The sequence below is a fragment of the Cryptomeria japonica genome, chromosome 8, assembly GCF_030272615.1.
Source record: "Cryptomeria japonica chromosome 8, Sugi_1.0, whole genome shotgun sequence".
NCBI classification, from domain to species: Eukaryota; Viridiplantae; Streptophyta; class Pinopsida; order Cupressales; family Cupressaceae; genus Cryptomeria; species Cryptomeria japonica.
In genome coordinates, this window is record NC_081412.1 from 573,575,027 (window position 1) to 573,600,212 (window position 25,186).

Here is a 25,186-nt window from a genome sequence, read left to right on the forward strand (position 1 = left end):
CTCTTCTAGAAGGGTGTTGACCCCCAACTAGTCTCTACAATATTCAAAAGTATATTTAGGGAATGGTTTAGTTAGAATATCTGTAATTTGTTCCTTAGTAGGCACATAAACCAATCTATCTTCCTTTACTTCAACCTTTTCCTTCAAGAAATTGTAGCTTATAGAAATGTGTTTTGATTTTGATTGAAATACCAGATTCTTTAACATATCAATAGGAATAGCACTATCATAGTGAATAATAGTAGGCTCATCATAAATTATCCTTATATCTTTTACAATTTGTTTCATCCATAAAACCTTAGTATAGATGGTACCAGCAACCACATACTCTGTTTCAGTATTAGACAATGAAGTACATGATTGTTTCTTGCTAAGCCATGAAACCAACTTCTTTCAAAGAAAGAATACACCACCAGTAGTTCTCTTTTGATCATCCACATCTCCTACCCAATCAAAATCTATATAGGCACATAATATGAAGTAATCATTCTTTGGATACCATAGCCCAAACTCTGTTTTACATACCAAATATTTGAATATCCTCTTAACAGAAATATCATGAGTTTCTCTAGGATCTGAGTGAAATATAGAAGCAATACAAACAATGTTCATTATATCAGGTCTAGTTTGTGTTAGGTACAACAATCCACCAATCACCGATTTGTATTTGCTTGCATTTACTCTCGGAGATTCATCATCCTTTGACAATTCGCAACTGCTTATCATAGGAGTACCGACAGGTTTAGAATTCTCAAGTCCAAATTTCTTAAGTAACTCCTTCACATACTTAGTTTGACAAATGAAAATACCTTTATCAGTCTGAGTAATCTGCAAACAAAAGAAAAATTTCATCTCACCAATCATAGACATTTTAAATTCATTCTTCATATCATTAGCGAATTTCATGCATAGAATTTATTCACCTCCAAAAATGATATCATAAGAAATATGTCATCCTACTCAATTTTGTAATTTAACTTACTATTAGCATTACCTTTACTAAAACCAATCTTTAAAATGCTAGGACGGGCCGGGTAGGGCCTCAAATGTTCTCATCTTGATATTTGAAGGTTTAGGTTAGGTTGAACAAGAGGAGAAGCGGGCCTCTTCTCTTTATAAGAGGGAGGAGGTGGAACTGAATCATAGAAAGGAGGAATGTTAGGTGTAGGAAGAAGAACAAGTCCATCATGAGGAGGAGGTACAGGTCTAACCTTAGGAAGAATAATGTTGTTCATCTTAGGAGAAGATATAGTCACATCCACAGGAATAGGTTGATGATCTTCCTTAGGAGGGAGATTAGTTCTATCCGTGAGGGGAAGAACATCATCTTGAAGAATAATAGGAATGTCAAGTGTTGGGGATCTAGGTTCACTTAAGGATAAGATCATATATTTATTCCATTTTCTATAAGATTGAGAAAGAGCATCGCTCCTTGATGGAAGAGATTGAGATTGTTTAGGCCAGAATAAATCAATAGGAACATCGGGGCTTCTATTGGATGGATGAAATAAGCTATGGTTCACGGTTATGGTTTCTCCATTGTGAGGAAATTTTAGACACTTGTGGATTGGAGAAGCAATAGCCTTCATGGAAGATAGCCAAGGGTAGCCCAACTTCACTTGTAATTGCTTGGAAGAAGCTATGATAACAAAGTCAACATCCATGAATTTAGTATGAACTTCAATAGGAAGGGTGATAGAGCCAATGGTAGGACAAGAGAAGACATAAAATAACTTCACAACCACATTAGAGGCATCATATATTGGTTTATGCAATCGTAAAGTGAAAATATACTACTCAGTGATGACATTAACCATGAAAGAGGGATCAATAAGGGCACCATGGTAAGGTATATCGTTAACCTTCGCAACTATGTATAAAGGGCCATCAGGTGATCTAATGGTATCAATAGGGTCAAATGTAATACAAGGATCCTTAGGTGTATCTTGTTTTTCTACCATATTTACCAAGTTCAGAATGGTAGAGGTGAATTCCTCATAATAGAAAGAATTAGGCACAATCTCAATAACGTTAGAGGGTATGAGAAGGTAAGGGATCAATGAAAATATTAAGATTTTGATTAGGAGGAGCTACTGATTTATTCCCTTTATCATTCACACCTACCACAGATATAGTATTATTATCAATCAAATATTGAATCTTATTTTTTAATGCAAAACATTTCTCAATATCATGTCCAGGCTGACGATGAAATTGCCGGAATGAATTGTTATTAAAATAGGGGAATGCAAGTTTAGAAGGATCAACTGGTTTTATAGGAGGAATTTTGATAACATTTCTTTGCAACAACTGAGACATAATACTATGTAAATACTCATTCAAACAAGTAAATTGTCTTTCTCTTTGCAAAAATTTAGAAATAGAAGGCACACCTGTTGTAACAATCACATTGTTGTTGTTGATTGTATCATTAAACTTGATGAATCTTTTTGTCGGTTTTAACTTCACAAAAGTTTGTTGAACACTCTCACCCTTATCACTTAGAGCCAAAGGAGTGGATTGCTCCACTTGACTCACACAAAGTTGATAATTGTGGAGTATTGCACACAATTGTGGAAATGAAGTAAACTCAAATAAAAGAAGCTTTTCCTTGATATCTATTTGTAAATTAGAAATAAAAATTCATTGAATATAATTATCAAGTACATGAAAATAAATTTGAGAAAATAAATTCTTATATCTACCAATGAAATCGGTCACTTTTTAGTTAAAACCTTGTTTACAATACATTAAATAAGTCAAAGTGATTTTAGGACCAATGTTGTTTTGAAATTGTTGGATGAAAGCATTTGCCAATTGTTGAAAGGAAGTGATAGAATAATAAGGAAAATAGCAATACCATTGTAAAGCCTTATCTCTTAGTATTCTTGTAAACAATTTTGCAAGCAATATTTGATCATAAGAAAAATTGGTACACAAGGTTTGAAATGTTTTGACATGTGTAAGAGGATCACCTTTTCCGTTATAGAGTTCCAGTTGAGGTATCTCAACATGTTTTGGTTGCACAACTTTAACAATATCAAGAGAAAGTGGGCTCGCAACATCAAAGGTGGTCACACCAAACTTGGATTGACTCATACAAGCAATTTGTTGTTGTAAGGAAGGCATAGTCTGAAAAAGATTGTTAATTATCACTTTGATAGAAGAATTGATGTTAAACATAGTTGATTGAGAAGGTGGTGTGATGTTATTGAAAGAAGGAATTAATTGAAAATAAAAAGATGGGATATTATGATAAGTAGGCATAGGTGATGATTGGGTAGCAAAAGTGACAGTTAAAGGAGGAGCAAAGTTGTTGAAGATATGGCCCCCTTGTGTCACATTGATTGGTTGAGGTATAACATGAATACTTATGAAAGACATTGGTAAAGATGGAGTATTAAATTAAGAAGAGGGATTTCCCCCATGACTAATTGTTGTAGGGATGACATTTTGAGTTGAAGTAGCCATGATGTTGGAGGTAAAATTAGGAATACTTGTCATAAGAGTAGTCAAAGGAATTGAAAGATTGACTTGTGTTCAAGGTTTCAAAACAACTCTTGATAGTCATGACATTAGAATCAACAATATGTGCAATGCCATGCAATATATCAATTACATTCTTATCACTTTGAATCGTGTGCTTAAGTCTTTCATTTAATGGAAGAGTTTAACTATTAGGGTATTCTTGGGATATCCATTGTTGAAAGTTATCAATTTGATTATCCATTGTGGAAAGTTGATCTATAGAGACTCCAGTTAAATCTTCTTTTTCATTATGGGAGTCATCAATTGGGAGAATAGGCACATGATTAGGATGGGAATAATTAGCATGATCCTCATTAAAGAAGGAACCCAAATTCGGCTCCATCTCCTCAGTAAATAAACCTTTGGAGGCCTTAATTCTAATGCTTTGTCTAATGGGGATAGTATAGGTAGGACTAATAGTGGGAAACTCATGCACTAGATGGAAAATTTGAATTTTAAATTTTGAATTTTGAAGTATAGGAACAAAGATTACAAAATTGAGTAATACTAAATTTAAGAAAATATTGATTACACAATTTGAACTTGGTTGGAGAAAGAGGATGACATAATTTCCAAAAATGAAAGGAAATTGGAATTTTAAAATTAGGGCCAAGGGAATACTACTTAATTTTAAAATCAGAGTTTTTACAATCAAGGCAAGCTATATTTAACCTCTTAATTTTAAAAAATTTCTTCAAGTTTGAAATGTTGAATATTGGAGCTATTTCTGATTCTAGAGGGATAAAAATTCATAAAATTAGCCAATCTTCTAGATTTAGGCTATTAAATACATTCATAACAGTGTCCTGAAATTTAAAGAAAAAAGCCAAGGACCGTAGTGGGAATGCACATGGTCCGACCAACTTTTTTTAAAATTTTGAGAGATATATATTACAAAGATTTCAAAGCTAACCCCGAAAACATGACAAATTTTACAATTTCTAGATGAGCAAAATTAAGGTTGAAATATAAAAATAGGACCCTATTAGGGTTTTGAAGAAAAAGAGGAATTGAATTACAAATTTGAAAAATGTCAAACCTAATGGATAGGGACACCTTGAAAAATGTTTAGAAATTTGAATTGGAATGAAATTCATTAAAATTTGCACAAAATCCAATTAAATTTGAAAAATGGGGTTTTATGACCTAGCCACTTAATTTTGAAATTTGAATTTTTGGAAAAGGGAGGGAAATTAAAAATTTGAATTGTAGGAATGACAACAAGTCTTAGAACAATAAAAAATCTGAAAATTAAATGAAAATCAAATTTTTGCAGAAATTCAAGATAGTTTTCAAAAATTAAGGTTTTCACAAGTAAACTCTTAATTTTGTAAATTTGTTTAGCAAATTGAACGAGACAATGAGGAAATTGAATTTGAGAAACAAAACAATTTTTAGATCTAAGATAACCACAAGAAAATGATTTAACCACTAAGTTTGTAGAAAATTTAAACTTACGAATGAAAAATATGAAATTTTGTTCAAAGGAAAGCATGCAAGACATCGGGTTCACCAAACTATAATGTCACCAAAATGTATTGGTGGGTGATAACTATGTGAATGAGAGATCAAGAGGAAACCAACCCTTTCCCTCCAATGAGAGATGAGAGTTTCACTACGGATTTCCCTTCAAACACTTTTCGCCTATTACATTGGAAGAGGAGAGGAAAATTCATTAGATTCAACCTACAAAGGAGGAGATAGAATTATGAATGAAATGGGAACGATAAGTTGATCCCCTCTTCCTATTTTAAACGGAAAGGAATTGATTGATTTATGTAGTGCAAAAGTGATGAAAAGTGAGGCAGCTATTTACAAATGTGAGCTTTGGGATTTACCAAGTTCCAGTAAGTTTTGAATTAGGACACTATTTATTTTACATTTAGAGTTTATCTTAGTTGGGCTTATCTTAGTTTAAGTCTTTTCTTTCTGAACCACTCGCTTTTAGCTTGAAACCTATATTTTCTTATAATGTTGTAGGTCATTTTCATGCCCTCATGCTATTGTAGTTTGTATTTTTTAGTCCAATTGACTCATTCTCAATATTTGTAGACAATATTATAATTTATCTTTTTTTTTTTCACAAAAAACTAGTTACTTCAAGAAGAGGTGTATCAGATGTATCACATTTCTAGGCCGATTGGATTCGGACTAATTTATGACAAATGGATTGATAGTAGTGAGACTTAAATTTGTATGACTTGATATGCTAGGAAGGTTAAGAAAAACCAGCCAGATGGCTCAACTGGAGTAGTGAGAAAACTATCTGTAGATCGTGGTCCATAGATCTGATGAATCAGAGTTGAACCACAAGGAATGTAGTGGATTCAACATGAAATATAGAGAGGATAAATTTGACATTCATTGCACAGACTTATATGATTCAGATGACTCAGAGTTGAATGAGAAGGAATGAAGTGGATTCAACATAAATAATAGACAGTATATACGGGACAAATCCATGGGTGATGGTAGGCTTTGCTAAGACATTTAGCACTGAAAGAAATTGAAATGACAGAGGTAAACCTTGGTGTTCCTAATGTATTTAATATGCTTGGAGAAAACGTTTAAGGATCTAGAAAGTGTCATTGCAGAAACCCCCTCTACAGTTACTACACCAATCTTGCGAAGTGGCTGCAAGGCAATACTTGCCCCATAATGTTAAAAATAGGTTGAAAGAGGCAACTGAAATTTGAATCATCTTCAAGTGCAAAGGAAGCTTAATTATGCATTTCTTCCTCCTTTTTCCATTTTTGGTCTCAGTTATTGAACAATCTTCTGAATCATTCTTTTTTTTGTGTTGGGGATAGGTGTTGTCATGCCTAGTCAGATCAGCTCAACTGTGAAATATGAATGTTTAGAATGTGATGGGAGTATGATATGAATGTTTAGGTTGCAAGTGCAGTCATGCGACACTAAGATCAGTCTGTGATCGGAATTGATTTGTTGTTTTTTTCCTTTGGCTTGGAGAAGTTAAAGTTATAGAAACAGAATTAAAATTTCTAAACAAAAATCTTATGGTCTTGAATTTAAATTTTTTTAATAATCATGAAAGTATCATTTTCTTTATTCTTCTTATTGATCTATGTAGTTGTAAAATTTAATTTAAAATATATATATATATATATACATACTGTATATGGTGAAAATGGATAACAATAATAACAATATTGAAAGGCTAAATGAATTCAACCACAAAACCCTAGCCTAACAATCAACAAAGATCCACCATAACATATGAAGATTACCTAAGACAATGCAAATCACATTGAATCACAAAGATTATACCATCACATGTCCAATAGGGTTTTGATCTCCATTCTTCCTATCTCCATTGATCTTGCTTGATATATTTGCTCTCAGATTTTATGTGCACAAGAGCTCAACAAAGAACGGAATGTGGTTGCAAGTAGGATCATAGTGTAGTCAATTGATCAAGTCATTAGCTCATTAGGGTTATTAGGGTTTGATAATGAAGGAAGCATCTCCTTATATAGAAGACACTATATGAAATGGAGGGATAAGATTGAGAGGTGAAAAAGGAGGTCGGCTATGATTAGAGGGTAGGTAAAAGAAATAATAAAATAATGAAAGGGGTAGGTAGTGTATGAATTAAGAGATGAATGACATGTGTCATGGGTAGAAAAGGTTAATGAATTAATTAAATAAATAAAGATTTACTTAATTGATAGAAGAAGTAGGATAATTAAATAAATAAGATATTTATTTAATTTAGGAAAAGGATAATTTAAATAAATAAATGTATTTATTTAAATGAGAAATAAGGCTAGAAGAGGATAAATGAATTAATTAAATGAATAAAGATTTATTTAATTAATAGAGGAATTAAGCTTAGATAATTAAATAAATAAAATATTTATTTAATTAGACTGGACAATTTTAGGTGTCTACATTTTGCCCCTCTTTGAGACAATGCGGCTTGTCGCGTTGTTTCAAAGAAGATAAGATGAACTGATACAGAGTTGCCCCAGAATGGGAATGATATGCCCCCTCGAGAGATTGGATGAAAATGTCTGAAAAGATTGCAGACAATCTCTCGATAAGAAAGAAAGGCTAGAATGGATTGACTGGATAAAGTGACAAAGTCACGGGATAATGAAGACTGACTCGGGAAATGAAGGCGAGGGCTAGGGTAGGCTATAAGATAGACCACGGGGGAAAATACATCCTCATTGTCATCTACACATTCACAAGAGCATATTATAGAGCGAAAATAGAGCAGGAGCAGTCAGCAGCGATGGCTTTCACTCACAGATTCGACCGCGTTCGCCGATTCCAGAGTTCAGCAGAGGTAGGAGAGCTGATAAGTACCACCAAACCTCCTCGTACTTTGACACATTTAATTTTGTCATTAATGCATGTCGAATAGGGTAATAAATGCGCTTAGACTAGGGTCCAAAAAAATGTCAAAAAATGTTTAGACGCGTCTGCGTTGGTGCCAGGCACGTCTGTGTTTGATAGGCGCATCTATGTTTGTGCCAGGCGCATCTATGTTTAGACCCACGTCTGTGTCAAATGCAGCCGTGTCTGTGCTGGACAGGCACGTTTGTGCCAAGAAGGCACGTCTATGTCAGGCAGGCACGTCTGTGCAGAGCATAGGCACGTCTATGTCAGGCAGGTGCGTCTGTGTCGTTCAGGCGCGTCTATGCAGTCTTTGAGCATGTTTATGTCATGTAAGCGCGTTTGCGTTTGAAAAGTATGAATATGCATCTTCTAGGTCAAATCGGTAGTTCTATGATGAACATACGCTGTCGATTGGATAAGCTGCTGAGAGGATACACTCAAGTAGGTCCTCTAGGAAGACTAGGATAGATCAAGGCACTTTGTGATGAACAGTGAGTACCAAGATAGAGTACTTTGTGATGAACAGGGAGTACTGAAATATGAGCAGCACTTTGTGATGAATAGGGAGTGCAAATGTGAGTAACACTTTGTGATGAACAGGGAGTGTCACACACATAGTACTTTGTGATGAACAGTGATTACCACTAGGATAAATAGCAACACTTTGTGATGAACAGTGAGTGTCACTAAAGTAGATAGCCATATGCATTTAGATAGCGAGTAGCATTTTGTGATAAATAGTGAATGCCACTATAACTGACATGATTGAGTTGTTTGACTGCAGGAGTATTTGTCGATGCTAGAGTCACGGGAGAGATTCCCGTCGACGCAGAGTTTGCAACCTGAGTTGACGCTCGAGGACAGAGCTGCCATCGAGGAGATGAGTTTGAGACATGTGCTATATGTGCCTGAGTTTCGGGCAAACATGGGTTTGCTGACTGCGCTAGCTGAGAGATGGCACTCTGAGACGTGCACATTCCATTTTCCTATGGGTGAGATGACAGTCACCTTGGAGGATGTATACAGGATTCCGCGCGTGCCGATCGATGGGGAGCTGATCCCATACGATCAAGATGGCGACAGAGAGGCATTGAGATGGGTATTCTAGGATCCAAGACTGGAGATGAGGGTGGGACATGTGGCATGGGATACCATGACATGGATAGGATTAGCACTACCAATAGTGTTGGTAGGAGTGATCAATGAGTTCCTCTGTATCAGTTTTGTACCATTTTGTATTGTAGACACCTGCGGGTGTTTTTGTAGCCATATGTATTTTGACATCATTATATCATGACACTTTTGATTATATATATGAGATGATTCATCTTTGTGGCAGCTATATGCATGTGTACCTATGTGATGAGATGTTCTTATGTGATGCTTATGATATGGATGCAAATATGTATATGATGCAATGCAATATTTTTTATTTTTTTTGTTCGTTTATGTTTTATATGTGTATGCATGATGCAAATGTGAATGTATGTAATGCAGATGAATATGATAATGCAAATGTAAATTGTGCTAACAGGTGTTGTGTGCAGGATGTGATGCAGTTGTGATATCTATATGTATGTATGAAATGCTTATATGTGGTAATGCAAGTGAAATTACATGAAATGCAAATGTTTTTGGTGTGTCATTATACTCAGTCATGTGATAGCAGCTACGCGGACTCGAGAAGGACGATGGAAGTCAATCAAGAAAGGGGGATGAAAGACAGAAGATATGAAAGTGAAAGAGCTTCTTGTGCATTATCATCATTGAGCTTTATTATGGCAAAATAGGTTATGACAATCGAGGCACATGTTCGACCCAGAAAGTCATTGTACCTATTTGCATGGAGATAAGACAGTTGCAAACAAGGAATGCCCCAGTTCACACTAGACTCACAGTGTCCTCATATCCTTGGACAAGTCATAGCATTACTAAGAGACAATCCACAGGCAGCAAATACAAATAGGTGACGATACCCCATCGTCACCTTTCTAGTCAAAGACATCCCGGAAAAGCTAAAAGACATGTCACCAAAAAGATAAAATCAAAAGAAAATCAAGACTCGACACCAACATCCACTGTAGTCCTCAAGTTTAGTGTCTCTTGTCACTTGTATAAGTCTTATTTGATTGTGGTCACAATGTTTACTTTCACACAAAGGATAGATAGCACTGAACCATAATGTTGTCTGAGTCTGTTGAAAGATTCGATTTGTTGAAGCCCATTGCTGCTATTGTGTCTCATCTGAAACTGACTGAATCCACGAAATTGATACTTTATTGCGGAGAAGATGAAACTTTATTGCGGATCTGTGATGCAAATGCTGCTTTATTGCGGATTGTGCGCGAATAGACTGAAGGAAACTGGAAGAAACTGTACTCCTCAAAACATGTGATGTTCTCAGTTCCACACCCATCACTAGATGTAGGATTTGCCTTAGCCACAGATAGGATCTGATTTATTATGGATAGAAAGGGATGAAAAGGAATGTTTATTATGAATGGCTAACCAATCTTGGGTAGATTAATAACAAGCCATGATGGGAATGGGTAAGTTTATTATGAATGAATAGGTTGTGAGTGTGTGCAAAGTGAAATGATGAAAGAGAATCCCGAAGAGGGAGGAGCAATGTCTCTACGCATGGCGTTGGTGACCCAGTTTTCACCATGGTAATTGCCCAGGGCGCCACCGAAGTGGTTTTCACCATTGGACGAAATTATTTCTCTTTACTTTTTTTGATTTTTCAATGTTTTTTGTGTCACAAGGTGCCTGTTTGCCAGGTTTTCACCAAGTAACGATTTTTTTTGTTTTATAAATTTTTTTTGTATTTTTGAAATTTTATATTTTTTTGTATTTTTTGAATTAGGATACTCTGAAGAGCTATGTGTAGAACCTGCGAAGGTGCATGCTGTTGATAGGATCCTCTAAAGGTTCACCTTCTGTAGTTGAGAGCTGATATGCACCAAATCCATATGCTGCTGTAATAATGTAAGGACCAAGCCAGTTTGGTTCGAACTTGCCCTTCTTCTCTCTGTCTTGTTGATTTTTAGGATTTTCTCTAAGAACTAAGTCACCTACCTCAAATGTGCGAGGCTTGACCTTGTGATTGTAGCTGCGACTCATTCGTTGTTGGTAAGCCTTGAGATGATTAAAAGCAGTTTGTCTTCGTTCATCCAATAGTTCCAGCTCTTGTAAGTGAGAAACCCTGTAGTCTTCATCACTGATAATGTTTTGCAAAGAGACCCATAAAGAGGGTAGCTCGACCTCAATAGGCAAGATGGCTTCAGAACCATAGACTAGTGAATAGGGTGTAGCTCCTATAGGTGTACAGACACTTGTGCGGTAGGCCCAAAGTGCAGGATTAAGTTGAATATGCCAATTACGATCAGCATCGTCAACTATCTTCTTTAGGATTTTAAGGATTGTTTTGTTAGACACCTCAGCTTGGCCATTACCTTGGGGGTAGTATGGTGTGGAGAAACGATGGGAGATATGGAAATGGTCACAGAGTTTGCGAACATCCTAGTTTTTGAAGGGACACCCGTTATCCGTGATAATGGAAACAAGAATACCGTATCGGCAAATGATATAGTTGAGGATGAATGTAGCAATCTGTTTTCCAGTAACTTGTGTGAGAGGCACGGCTTCAATCCATTTTGTAAAATACTCTATGGTAGTGATAATGAATTTATGACCATTGGAAGAAGGAGGGTGAATCTTGCCTATGAGATCGAGTCCCCACTGACAAAAGGGCCAAGGAGATGCAAGTGGTTGAAGTTCTTGTGCTGGCGCACGTATGAGATCTCCAAGAATTTGACATTGCTTACATTTCTTGACAAACTGATATGAGTCTTTCTCCATATTGGGCCAGTAATATCCAGTCCTGATGAGTTTCTTGGCCAAGGTAGGACCACTAGCATGTGGACCACATATCCCTTCATGCACTTCCTGTAATGCAATCTGAGCTTCGTCGCTTTCTAAACATCTAAGAAGAGTGCCATCTAGACCTTGCCAGTATTAGATATCAGCTAAAATGACATATCAAGAGGATTGGCGAATGAAAGTGCGACATTGGTTATTTGATAGATCAGGAGGTAAAGTATTGTCTTGTAGGTATGTGAAAATGGAACCATATAACTGGGATTCAGGACTAACAACGTATATCATCTCAGTAGGCATGATTTCATATGAAGGGACCAAAAGGTTATCCACCAAGAACTCATAGCGGGTCTCGTTTGGAGGTAGATCGATCAGTGAAGCAATTGTAGCCATGGCATCTGCGGCCCGATTCTGCTCTCTTGGTATCTGCTCAAAGTCTATCTGTGTGAAATGTTGTTTCAGACCATCCACCATTTGTTTATAAGGCATTAAATTTTCATCTTTTGTTTGATAATCACTAGTTGCTTGATGGATAACGAGTTGGGAGTCCCCAAAAACATGAAGTTCCTGGATCTTCCATTAAACTGCAATTCGTAATCCTATTGTTAATGCCTCATATTCCGCTATATTGTTAGTGCAAGGAAATGATAAGCGATATGATTTTGGTATAGAATCCCCTTGAAGAGTTATAAAGAGGATGCCAGCTCCTGCCCCATGCTGTGTATATGAGCCGTCAAAGTATAGTTGCCATGGTTTTGCATGTGACATTGTCAAAATGGATTCATCTGGAAATTCTGAACTTAGAGGAACATCATCTATCATGGGAGTGTCTGCTAATTGATCTGCAATGGCTTGTCCTTTTATTGCTTTTCTATCCACATACTCGATGTCAAATTCACTCAGTATCATTACCCATTTGGCCAGTCGCCCAGTAAGTGTTGCCTTATTGAGAAGGTATTTCAATGGATCTATCCTTGCAACTAACTTAGTCTTCTGAGTGAGCATGTAATGTCGTAATTTATATGAAGAAAAGACCACAGCGAGGCATGCATGCTCAATTGGTGTGTAGTTTAGCTCATATCCCACCAATGTGCGACTGATATAATATACTGCTTTTTCCTTGCCTTCAGCAATTTGTTGCGCTAAGAGTGCCCCCAGTGCTATTGAAGTAGCTGATATGTATAATAACAGTGGTTGATCTGGAACTGGTGGCATCAGAACTGGCGGATTTAGAAGATAATCTTTGAGCATCTGGAAAGCCTGTTGACAGTTATCATCCCATTTGAATTTGATGTTTTTATGTAGCAGGTGCTGAAATGGATTACACTTATCTGCCAGTTGTGCTATAAATCTTCGGATGGACTGGAGTCTACCTTGTAAGGATCGAAGTTGACTGATATTTCTTGGTAGTTGCATTTCCAGGATAGCTTTGAATTTTGCTAGATCCGCTTCAATTCCCCTTTTGGATACAATGAATCCTAGGAGCTTCCCAGAGGTTACTCCAAAGACACATTTCTTGGGGTTTAATCTTACTTTGTATTTTTCCAACCGATCAAAGACGATTGAAAGTATGTCCAAATGTGTATTTCTGTCTATTGATTTTTCCAAGAGGTCGTCAACATAATCTTCCACAATTACATGCATGAGGTCATGAAAGATAGTAGTCATGGCTCGTTGATATGTAGCATCTGCATTCTTTAGCCCAAAAGGCATGACATTCCAGCAGAAAGTTCCCCATGGACAAGTAAATGATGTTTTGTGTTGATCCTCGGGCGTGATCCTTATTTGATTATAACTAGAGAATCCGTCCATCAATGATAGCATTTCATGACCTGCTGTGAGATCAACAATCAAGTCAATGTTTGGTAATGGGAAGTCATCCTTTGGACAAGCTTTGTTGATGTCTCTGAAATCTGTGCAAATTCTGATGCTGCAATCTGGTTTACTGACAGGTACCAAGTTGGAGATCCATTCAGGATAATCAATTGGGCGTATGAATCTGACATCAAGTAATTTCTCAAGTTCTTCTTTGACTAGTAGTGCCACTTGTGGATGCATTTTTCTTAATTTCTGTTTTACTGGTTTTGCCCCCGATTTGACTGTCAGATGATGCATTACCAAATTCGGATCCAATCCAGGCATATCAGCGTATGACCAAGCAAAATTAATTTGTCGTTCTTTGAAGAAACTTATGAATTTTGACCTTTCGGACTCTATCAATGATTGAGCTAGGAATATGTTGTGTGGAACCTCTTCTGTACCAATGTTTGTTTTGATAGTCTCCTCGACCAACATGGATGACTTTTCTTCATATGATGTTGGGAGAATGTCGAGCCTTCCATCTTCGGGTGCCTCAAAGAGGTTTTCGCCCTCAGATACATCCTTTCTTTTTACTTTTTTGGGGTCAGATAGCGCCACAGTGTGGTTTTCACCATAAGACCCTTGATTTGTTCTTATTTTCACATTTTTGCGACTGGAAGGTCCGACACCCTCACCAAAATATGCCACACTATTGAGTTCTATAGTGTATCCCGCTTTATGGTCTCCAGGGGGAAGATCATCTCGTATGCCTAGATAGTCAATAAAAGCTTCATCATTTTGAAATGTATCCAACTGTGTAGGTCCTTCATGATCCCAGTCAATGAGTTGGTGATGAACAAGGGGAAGGCCATTAATGTCTTCGAAGTTAGGGGAGCTAAGAGTGAAGATGTGATTATATTCAGGTATGTCAAGGTAATTATCGAGGTCATCGATGGCACTCTCCTCATCAGTCTCGATCATGAGCAAATCCAAATTATCATCACTAGTAGCGTATTCCAGGACAGGTGTTCTCATCCTATGTGATTTCAACCTAGAACCTTGAGACAAGGACTGTGTAGAATCCTCCTGGGTTGTGTCTTGACCAACTCTGAACTTGTTATAAAATTCCTCTTCTTCTGTGGGTTCATCTGGCTCTCTGAATATCTTGGTGAGCTCATAGTCAGTGGAAGACTTGTCTGAACCCCATTCCCATTCGTTAGAATCTGTGGAGTAGCGATCCTCTTGTTGCATTTTGGCAGCTTTGATTGTAAGGCTTCTTCTGTCCTTTTGGTGTGGGTCTTGGAAGTTAAGAAACCAAGTCCTTTTGAGTGTTCTTTTTTGAAGGTCAATTCAGGTTGTAAAGGTTCTATGATGCCTTCCTTGCATAACCCCAGAGGGCTTTTTCCATCATACCCAAATTTTTGTAGCATTTTGAAGCCTTTGCCATATTTCTCACAAGGTAGGTTGATATGATCTTGTGTTTCCTCTTCCTTGTCCCTGAAAAGCATTTGGTATAAATCTTCCTCTTCTAGTTCACCCCATCTTTGAAAGGTAGTAGGGTCCCATTTGAGCATCATGATGGATATTTGCTTGTTAGGATGTGGTCTTCCATATTCTTTTGGGGAACTCATGACTTGTCGTAAGTACATGGTCTAATTGAAAGTATATTCCCCCATGCCTTTGTCCTGAAATTTGCCTCTAAGCTCACCTTGTTTTGATGTCGAAGGTTTTAATGACTCAGGATCAATATATGTCGATGAAGGAACAGCCTCACGATTACTGGGAATGATGGTCTCTATCTTTGATTTCAGGTTATTGTAGTATATGAATGGATTAGGATCATCGTTAACTGTAACTTTGACTCCATTATGAGGAAACTTAATGCATTGGTGATATGTGGATGGGACTGCCCTCATTTCATGAATCCAAGGACGTCCTAACAATATGTTATAAGTGAGATTTAAATCCAGGACTTGACAAACCACATCCTTTGTAAAGAGGTAAGGTGACCATGCCCTTGGATGAATGCTCTTCATCATCATAAGCTTTAATGGTGATTTGATTTGTAGAATTCACAGCTTTATCAGAATATCCCAATTATGTAATAGTGCTTAATGTGCAAATGTTTAGACCTGCTCCTCCATCTATCAGGACTCTTTTTATTCGATGTTTGTGTATGAAGGCTTCAATGTGTAATGGCGCATTATGCGGCTGACTTACAGAGGCATCATTAGCTTCTGTGAAAGTAAGGGAGTGTGGAATGGAAAGGTATCCCACCATGGCTTGAAACTGGTCCACGTTCAGATCAATAGGAATAGCATTATCTCTCAAGATTTTGTCAAGAATGGATTTATGTGCGGGAGATATGCGTAGGAGCTCAAGAATGGAGATGAGCGCAGGTGTCTTCCCTAATTGTTCTACAAGGTCGTACTCAGGTTTGGTTGATGAGGAAGTAGTGTTTTTAGCTGGAGCACCTTGCAAAGTGATTTTACCTTGACGGGTTGTAAGATGACATTCAGAGGTAGGTTCAGAAGAAGATCCAACACCTTTTAGGACAATCTTGGGTCTCTGAGTAGAATTCTCAAGGGTTTTGTCCTTGATGATAATGGTAGAGACGTAATTGTCCATCGAGATGTGATTGATAGTTGAATCATAGTTATAAGATGCTCTTGTATAGTTGGTTTGGTCATCTGTGGCTTTAGCTTTTCCCTTGTCATGCTTTGGGAATGGTTCCTTAAACATCTCATGTTCTTGATTGGAGGAATGTCCCTCAATCTCAATATCACCTCTATCAATGAGATCTTGTATGATGTTCTTCAATCGATGACAATTTCCTATCTTATGACCCTTGCTCTTATGAAATTCACAATACTCATCATCATTCCACCAATTTGGTTTGACCTTTGGTTCGTATGGCGGGAAATCTGGAATTGTGATCACCTTGTTTGCCACTAGCTTCTTGAAAACTGACTCAAGTGGTTCTCCCAACGGGGTGTACTTCCTTCATGATCTGGAAGTTGTTAGAGTATTAACTTGATTGTTTGTAGAACTTGATCTAGAAAAAATGAATTTGGGTCGTACTGTGTTGGCATCAACAACACCATCATTGACTGTGTTCTTGTTTTTATTCCAAAATCTTGGCTTGTCTTTTCCTTTAAAGTCATCTTTGTTTTCCTTGAATATCTTAATGACCCCTTGTTCAATTAGGACCTTTTCTGTCGCTAAGCCTTTTTCAATAACATCCTTGAAGGTGGACAAACAAGCTTTTCTTAAGTCATAACGAATCTCTTTGTTAACATTCTGGGTGAACATCTCTACCATTTGTTTTTGTGGAATTTCACAAGAGCATCTGCTGGCTAGATTTCTCCATCTTTGTAAAAATGATGCAAAAGATTCTCCCTCTTTTTGCTTGGTGTTGCACAAAGTAGTGATTGATATGTCTGTCTCTATGTTGTAGGAGAAATGTTGGATAAATTCCTCTGCTAAGTCACCCCATGACTTAATTCCAGGTGGAAGTTGGGAGAACCATTCCATAGCTTGATCACCTAAGCTTTGTGGGAATAATCTCATCAAATATGTCTCTTCTGCTGCTACCTCAATGCAAGCTATGAAAAATTGTCTTATATGTGCCTTAGGATCCCCTTTTCCTCTATACTTATCAAATTTAGGTGTCACAAAGTGTGTAGGAAAAGGAGGCATTGGAATGCTCTTGTCAAATGGATAAGGACATATGTCTCTAATTATGTATGTTGGCTTCGGTGTATTTATGTCCTCCATTTTCTTTTGCAAGTCCCTGATTTGTTGCTCCAAATTGCTCTTAGGTGGAGAACGACTTCTTGGACCATATCCTATGTTTGAGGTACCCGTTGGAGGAGGAGCATGTTGCATATATGGATGATATTGATCATACACATGTTCATATGGAGGAGGTCTGTAATGATGCTGCGTATATGGACCACTTGGTATAGATTCATGTTGAGGAACCTCATATCTATTTTGCGCATGTATACCATATTCTACAGGCATGTCATGTTCCATTGTGTTGCCCCCAAATTTGACATGAGGTTTCCTTGTGTCCAAATTTTGAGCATGCCTTTGAACATCCAATTGTTTTGGTGGTTGATCCTTAGCATTGATATGTGATTGAGCATATTTTTCTCCATAAGACTTCCATAATGGTCTGCGAAGGTGAGTATCATATGTTTGACCATGTGTATATGGGACCTCGGGTTTTTGAAGCAAAGTTGATGGTGATTCAGGTACCATATGTGGTCCTCTATTTCCTCCACTATTAGGTCTCCTTTGATCCATATTGGAGTGAGGTTGTTGCAAAGGTCTATGTTCCATTATTTGAGACATGTCAAAATCATGAGGTATCTTGGCTCCACTTTGTGCCATCATTTGTAAGAAGTATTGTCTATCCCTCCTCATTATTTCCTCAACCAATCGATTGAAATGGGGATTCATAATGGATTCTTCCACATCTACTAAATGTACCAAAAAGTTGTCCACATTGTCATTGTGTGTAGCATTGTTGTTTATAGTGTCCATGTTCTCAACATTTGGAATGTTTCTATAGACATCCATGTCAGGTAATGTAGTATGATCAGAATTGAAAAAGATATCATTGTCATACTCATAAGAACTCATGTTTGCGGACTCTTGAGCCTCTTTAGTTTCTCTCCTAGATTTTTGAAGACGAGTTTCAACCATGAACTAGGTATTGACCAAGATGTGAGAGACTAGATGAAAAATGGAAAGAGTATGAAAGACCAAGAGTTGAATGGAATGTAAATGAGTTTGAAGTGTACTTGCAATGTCCAAAGTGTAAGACCAAGTATGTATGTAGTAGAGTAGGTGTGACTTCCAAAGAGAGGATAGTTTCTCTTGATGAGGTAAGTTGACCTTGACTCTAAGTAAAACCAAATGAGACCCAAAGGTAAGAAACCTTGATGAGGGACCACTTAGCAAAGTGTTGTTGTATGTAGTGTGTTGACAAAGTATGATGAGGACAAGCAAGTGACCTTTTGACTCAAGTTTAGACAAATGTGAATGTAATGTAAGGTGTAAAGCAATGATGGATTTTGTGAGACCCAAGGACTGGTTGAATGCTAAATGAAACCCTAGAGAGACAACCTAGGAAGCTCAAGAATTTTGAAACTGACTGTGTTGTTTGCTGGACTGTAACAGTTTTTCAATTTTGGACGCAGACGTGCCTGTATACTTCACAGACGCGGTTTCCCGACACAGGCGCTGCTTTGATTAACATAGACGCGCTTCTGAGATTTTCTTGTTTATGTTTGTTAGACTATAACAGTTTTTAATTCTGGACACAGATGCGCCTGTATACTTCACAGATGCGGTTTCCCGACACAGACGCTGCTTTGCTTAACACAGACGCGCTTCTGAGATTTTTTTGCTTGCCAAATGCGATGTTGACTATTGGAACACAGACACGATTCTGTCCTTCACAAACACGGCTAGACAACACAGACGCTATTATGCCCAACACAGATGCGTTTCTGCAAATTTTGTGCAATTTTTCCAATCTGTGAAGTTGTTTTGTTGTGATCAAATCTGACTGTTTGACTGATTTTTGTGACAAGAGGACACAGTGTTGATAAGGACTCAATGTTTACAAGTGTCTAGACTCCAAAATGACTCCAAGAAGGTGTGTTGTTTGATGTAAAAAATGTTTTGCATACACTTGAAGACACAAAAGACACAATGTTTTGTTGTTTGGTCTTGAATCTTTTGAATGTTTAAAATAAGTCAAGCACAATTCTTATGGCTGGCGAAGACAATAGTTGTTGATCCCACATGGGGTTTTACCCCCGAGGCTACGCTATTCAGAGCAGATACTTAGATGCTTGACCTCACTGGCTCCACCCTCGACACTCACTTTTCGGGTCAGCCAAGCATCAGTCCCCACGAAAACTCCCCGTGGTGAACTTTGTATCTCTATTAAGAACCATTTGTGTGTGGGCCGCTACTAGAGGTTCGACCTCCTGCCCCAACAACTAGAAGGATTTGGGCTTCTAAAACAAAATGGTGCTAGTAAGGGCATCCGCTCGTGTGGCCATACATGCGGCACTTTCAGCTCTGTAAATACAGAAGGCTCCCAGCTGGTAGGGGTTATGCCCTACAACTGATCAAATAAATTTGATCAAATGGGTTTATGGGGAGACATAGTGTTGGTATGAACTAATCAGCACACGTTATTCATAGTTTTCACCATGAATACATTTATTTATAGTGGTTCGGAAGAAGATGGCTTTTCTTTTGCTACCACTTGGGTCGTTCTCTTCTCACTAGTAGTCCTAATGACCACACGGGAAGACAGGCCCTCTAAAGATTAAACAAAAAGAGCCTATTGCTCAAGACACAAAAGACAATGATTCAATTTTAGTGCACCAATGGAAGTGTTTTCTAGTCTATGAAAACAAGACACACAATAAAAATCCAAAACCCTTGCCAAGGACCTGCACCAAAGATTTGTTAGTAGTTTGGGTTGTTTCAAATGATCACCCCTTCCTGCAAGCACACAAGTTAGGTAAATTTTAAAACCCAAAAGACTTTGTGAAAATAGGGGCCTTCAACCAAATGATTTAGCCTTCAAGACAAGCTGCACCAATTTTGTTAGCTAGATCTAAAAATGTTAGTCCAAAAATAAACCAGATCTGAAACCCTAAATGCAAAATCCGAAAACTGAATCAATGAAAAATGCGAAATTCAAAACTGGTGAACACAGACGCGGTTACCCTCTACACAGAAGCGCCTTTGTGACATAGACGCGGTTCTGTGAATCATAGATGTGGATAAAAACCATAGACGCACTTCCCAGACACAGACACGGATAAAAATGACACAGACATGTTTCAGTAACATAGACGCGCCTTTCGGAAACCTGCAAAATAAAATTTTGTCAAAAAGACGGACATGATTCCAGATGTCGCAGACGCGCCAGAAAATCAAAAATGCGATTCCAGATGTTGCAGACACGCCAGAAAATTAAAAACGTGATCTGAAAGTATGCAGATGCGAAAATGTCGAAAATGTTCTCGAAAATGTCGGATCTGCAACTTTAAAATACAAAATCTGCAACAAGATGTTAAATGCAAAAAGGGACAAGAGTCCCACCGGGCGTGCCAAAATGTATATGGTGAAAATGGATAACAATAATAACAATATTGAAAGGCTAAATGAATTCAACCACAAAACCCTAGCCTAACAATCAACAAAGATCCACCATAACATATGAAGATTACCTAAGACAATGCAAATCACATGAAATCACAAAGATTATACCATCACATGTCCAATAGGGTTTTGATCTCCATTCTTCCTATCTCCATTGATCTTGCTTGATATATTTGCTCTCAGATTTTATGTGCACAAGAGCTCAACAAAGAATGGAATGTGGTTGCAAGTAGGATCGTAGTCTAGTCAATTGATCAAGTCATTAGCTCATTAGCGTTATTAGGGTTTGATAATGAAGGAAGCATCTCCTTATATAGAAGACACTATATGAAATGGAGGGATAAGATTGAGAGGTGAAAAAGGAGGTCGGCTATGATTAGAGGGTAGGTAAAAGAAATAATAAAATAATGAAAGGGGTAGGTAGTGTATGAATTAAGAGATGAATGACATGTGTCATGGGTAGAAAAGGTTAATGAATTAATTAAATAAATAAAGATTTATTTAATTAATAGAAGAATTAAGCTTAGATAATTAAATAAATAAAATAAATCAAACGTTTATTTAATTAGACTGGACAATTTTAGGTGTCTACACATACATATATATATATATATATATATATACACACACACACACACATATATATATATATATATATATATTATTATACATAAAACATATTAATAATTTTTTGCACTTCTGACTTGTACTTAATACTATCTGTCAGATATCTATAGACTTGAGTTTTAAAATTCACTATGATCCCATTTGGCAAGTTTTGAAATTTTTACTGAGTAGAAAAGGGGAATATTATTTTAAAACTTATGGACGAGCTTATTTTGTCTTACATCGTCTACCTATAAATTCAACATTTATATTATAATGTATAGGCATCAAAATAATCTTTTTAAAAAATCATCGGTAATCAAGAAAATAATATTATATCACCACTTCAAGTAAGCAAAAGATAGAAAAAATATAAATTTAAGTGTTGATATGTTAAAAAAATACCAGTCACTTATTAGAAAGGGAATAACAATGCAAAAGGTGCATTGCATTTAATTCATTGTCAAGAATTTAGTATTTTTAGTTATAGAGATTTTAATTATATAATTCTTTAGTTTTTTAATATATATTTATATAAACAAATATTGATAGCCTTTAACAATTTTATATTTCATAAAATATAATATTAATATTTTTTTTTATTTTTTAAAGTAGCGTTAACTAGGGTGCTGACCCTTTACAAAGTCGAAGGCTATCAAAATTAAATAGACCAAGCAAGGGTGCAAACCCCAAAAGAATAAAGTTGGACAGGCCAAACCAACCTCAAGAACCATCAACAACCCAACCCAAATCAAGAGTGGGGACGGAAACCCGAAACATGACATGGGGGGGCTTGGGAAAGGGGGTTAGATTTTTCTTTCCACCTATGACAAACAACCGTCTAGGAAAAACTATCATTAGGAACTTTCAAAGAAGAATCAAGTGGGGAAGACTCCCACATAGTCACTGCCACTCTACTATTGCAGTTGAGTAACAGAAAGAGAACAATCAGCAAGAGCAGAGTGAAGGTGAGGAGCAGGAGCAATGAGTGTAGGAACCAAGGAGGCGGAAGGGTCCGCAACAATAGTAACATCAATCAGGGCTTCATCAACAGTAAGAGGCACCTCATCTTGAGATGAATCAACTGAAAAAAAATCTAAAGCATTAATCATCAATTGGTCTTCTGTAGGATCCTTCCACCAAGTAGCAACAGCTTTGCGACGAGAGAGAGAATAGTCAGAAGCAAGGTGACCCATTGAGGGACACCTTCAATAGCGAAAAGGGAGGCCTTCATAATCCAGCAGTTGAGTCCAAGGCCTATCCCCAACCATAAGAACCACATTCCTAGGGAGGGCCAGAGATATGTCAACATCAATTAATAGGCGAGCAAAGGTAGAATGACCCATGGAGAACGTGACATCATCAACCTTCAAGAAGTTTCTAATGGAGTTACTGATGGCCTCAAAACAAGAAGGTTCCCAAAACTGGAGGGGGAGATTAGGGAGGTGGACCCAAACCGGATAAACAGAGAGAGATTTCGTAAGGGGGTTGAAGGAAAGAGTCCAGGGTTTAATAGAGAGGGAGTGATCCCCCTAAGTCCATAGCTTACCCAAAATCCAATCATGATCATGAGTAGAGGTAAAGGAGGCAACAAAAAAACCGTTAGCACAAGGGAAAAGCTCAATGCCATAAGAAATAATGGGCTTAAAGAACCACTCACCCAATGATGAAGGTTTGGGATGGAAGGCCAAAACCCAGTAAATTTGCAGACCAAAGAGATGCATCGATAGAAGTCAACACTCTTCATAACCTCAAGGCCACAAACAACAATAGGAGAGGTCTTGGCACAAGGAAGAGGATGAACCCCTTTAGAGCACTGGGTAGCATATTTAGCCAGTTGAGAAAACCTACGCTTTCCAGCAAAGGGCATGGGCAGAGCATCTTCACCCAAAGCATCCCTAGCAGTAGTAGCAAGCACCTCCAAACCCAAAATTGGGTCAGAGACACCAGTCATGGGGGACCCAACACGAAACCCCTACGCAGAGGGTGTGGGTGAAGACAGAAGAGAGCCTCCATCAGCAACCAAATGATGCATAGGGAGGAGGGAGAGAAGAGTCATGAAGGTCAAAGGCACCTATGGGAGGGAGGCTCGACAAGTTCGAGGACCCAACTAGAGCCCCACCAAGAAGACACCGCCCAAGCGCAGGGGCAAACAGAGCAGAGGAAGGAGCTAAAAGAACCTCAAGAGCATCAACAAGAGGGGAGGAAAATGACTTTTTTAAAACTAACCACTATTCATAGACATAAATAAATACATAGACATATATATATAAGTTTAATGCACTATATATATATAGTAAGATAATAATTCAAACATAAAAGAATTAGAAAGAAATGATTAACACAAAAAAAGAGAGAAAAATAATAAAACTATAATAATTTTATATTTTATCCAAATTGAGAAAAAAGAGAAAGGGAACGGATAATAACTAAAATAATCTAAAAATAAGTAAGGACGAGATATCACAAAAATTTACAGGTATTAAAAATAATGAAAATATAGCAAGACATTATACGGGTTTCTATAAACAAACAAAAATTGAAAATAAAAATAGCATTATAAAATATGAAAAAAAAATATAAAAGGCTTCTTAGACATCTATTTTTACTAATGTATAATTAGTAATAGTACACTAGATTAAAGTGTTGGTGTAATTTAATGCAAAAATTAAACCTTTATTGCCCATTCCAAGTTGGGATTCACGTCTAGTTTAAAATATGGAAGGAGCACAATAGGCACATTTTTCAGGACAGGCTCAGGGCTTCAGAGGCCCTATGTCAGAAGATAGAAACCTCTTTGATTTCTCTAATCAATGAATCTACAAAAGGGAAGACATTAAAGAGAAATGTATACAAAGGTTAGGATTGTAGACTAAAACTCACCTTCCCAAGTCTTTCTATTCTACCTTTGTTTGGGAATAGTTCCTCCAACCCCCCACTTGTATCCAGACCCCTGGTTCAATGGGATACACCTGATCCTAGCTCGATCAAGGTTAATTTCGACAGGGCTTCTTTGGGCAACCAAGGCCCTAGTGGCATTGGGTGTGTTATCTGTGATGAATTCAGAAATTCCCTAATGGAAGTTTCAGAACACATTCATCATTCTACAAACACTTTAGCAAAGTTTCATGCTATATTACATGCCCTACAGGTTTGGAGTTGTAGTGAGGCCCAAAAAATCCATTTGGAAGGTGACTCCCTAAATGTGGTAAATGCGATTAGGAAAAATGAAACTCCATGTTGGATCCTCAACCAATGGCTCCGACCAATCAAATCATTCTTTTGAATGATTTGAAGGAATTTCATATAAGTCATATCTACCAAGAAGGGAATGTGATAGCAAATAGTCTAGCTAAAGCGGTGACACAGTCTATCACTAAATGATTATATAGTACCATGAAAACATCATACCTCAACTATGCTTGCTATTCCCACATGACACATCACCCTCATCCTTCTTGATCAATGAGATAATTGTTTTCCTTACTTTATAGGCAATCATCTTATGTCACCTTTGCAAACATTAGAATGTAAGCTTGGTCTATTTAAAGCAACCCATTCTTATTTTTCGCATACTGCCTAGTGAATTTGAGCTATAGCAGTGTGATTGGGCATAGGGTGCTAGGGTTTCTAGGGATGGATACGCCTGTAATGCTGGAGTCCACCAACTGATAGATGGCCTTCTTGGGGGAAATTTCTGATAATCATCTCCTAGCAGTCATGGCCATGAAGCACCCGCTAATACTGCATATTGTAAAAAGAATTTTGGATGGGGATTTTATCAGAGCTTAACACAAGTACTGGGTAA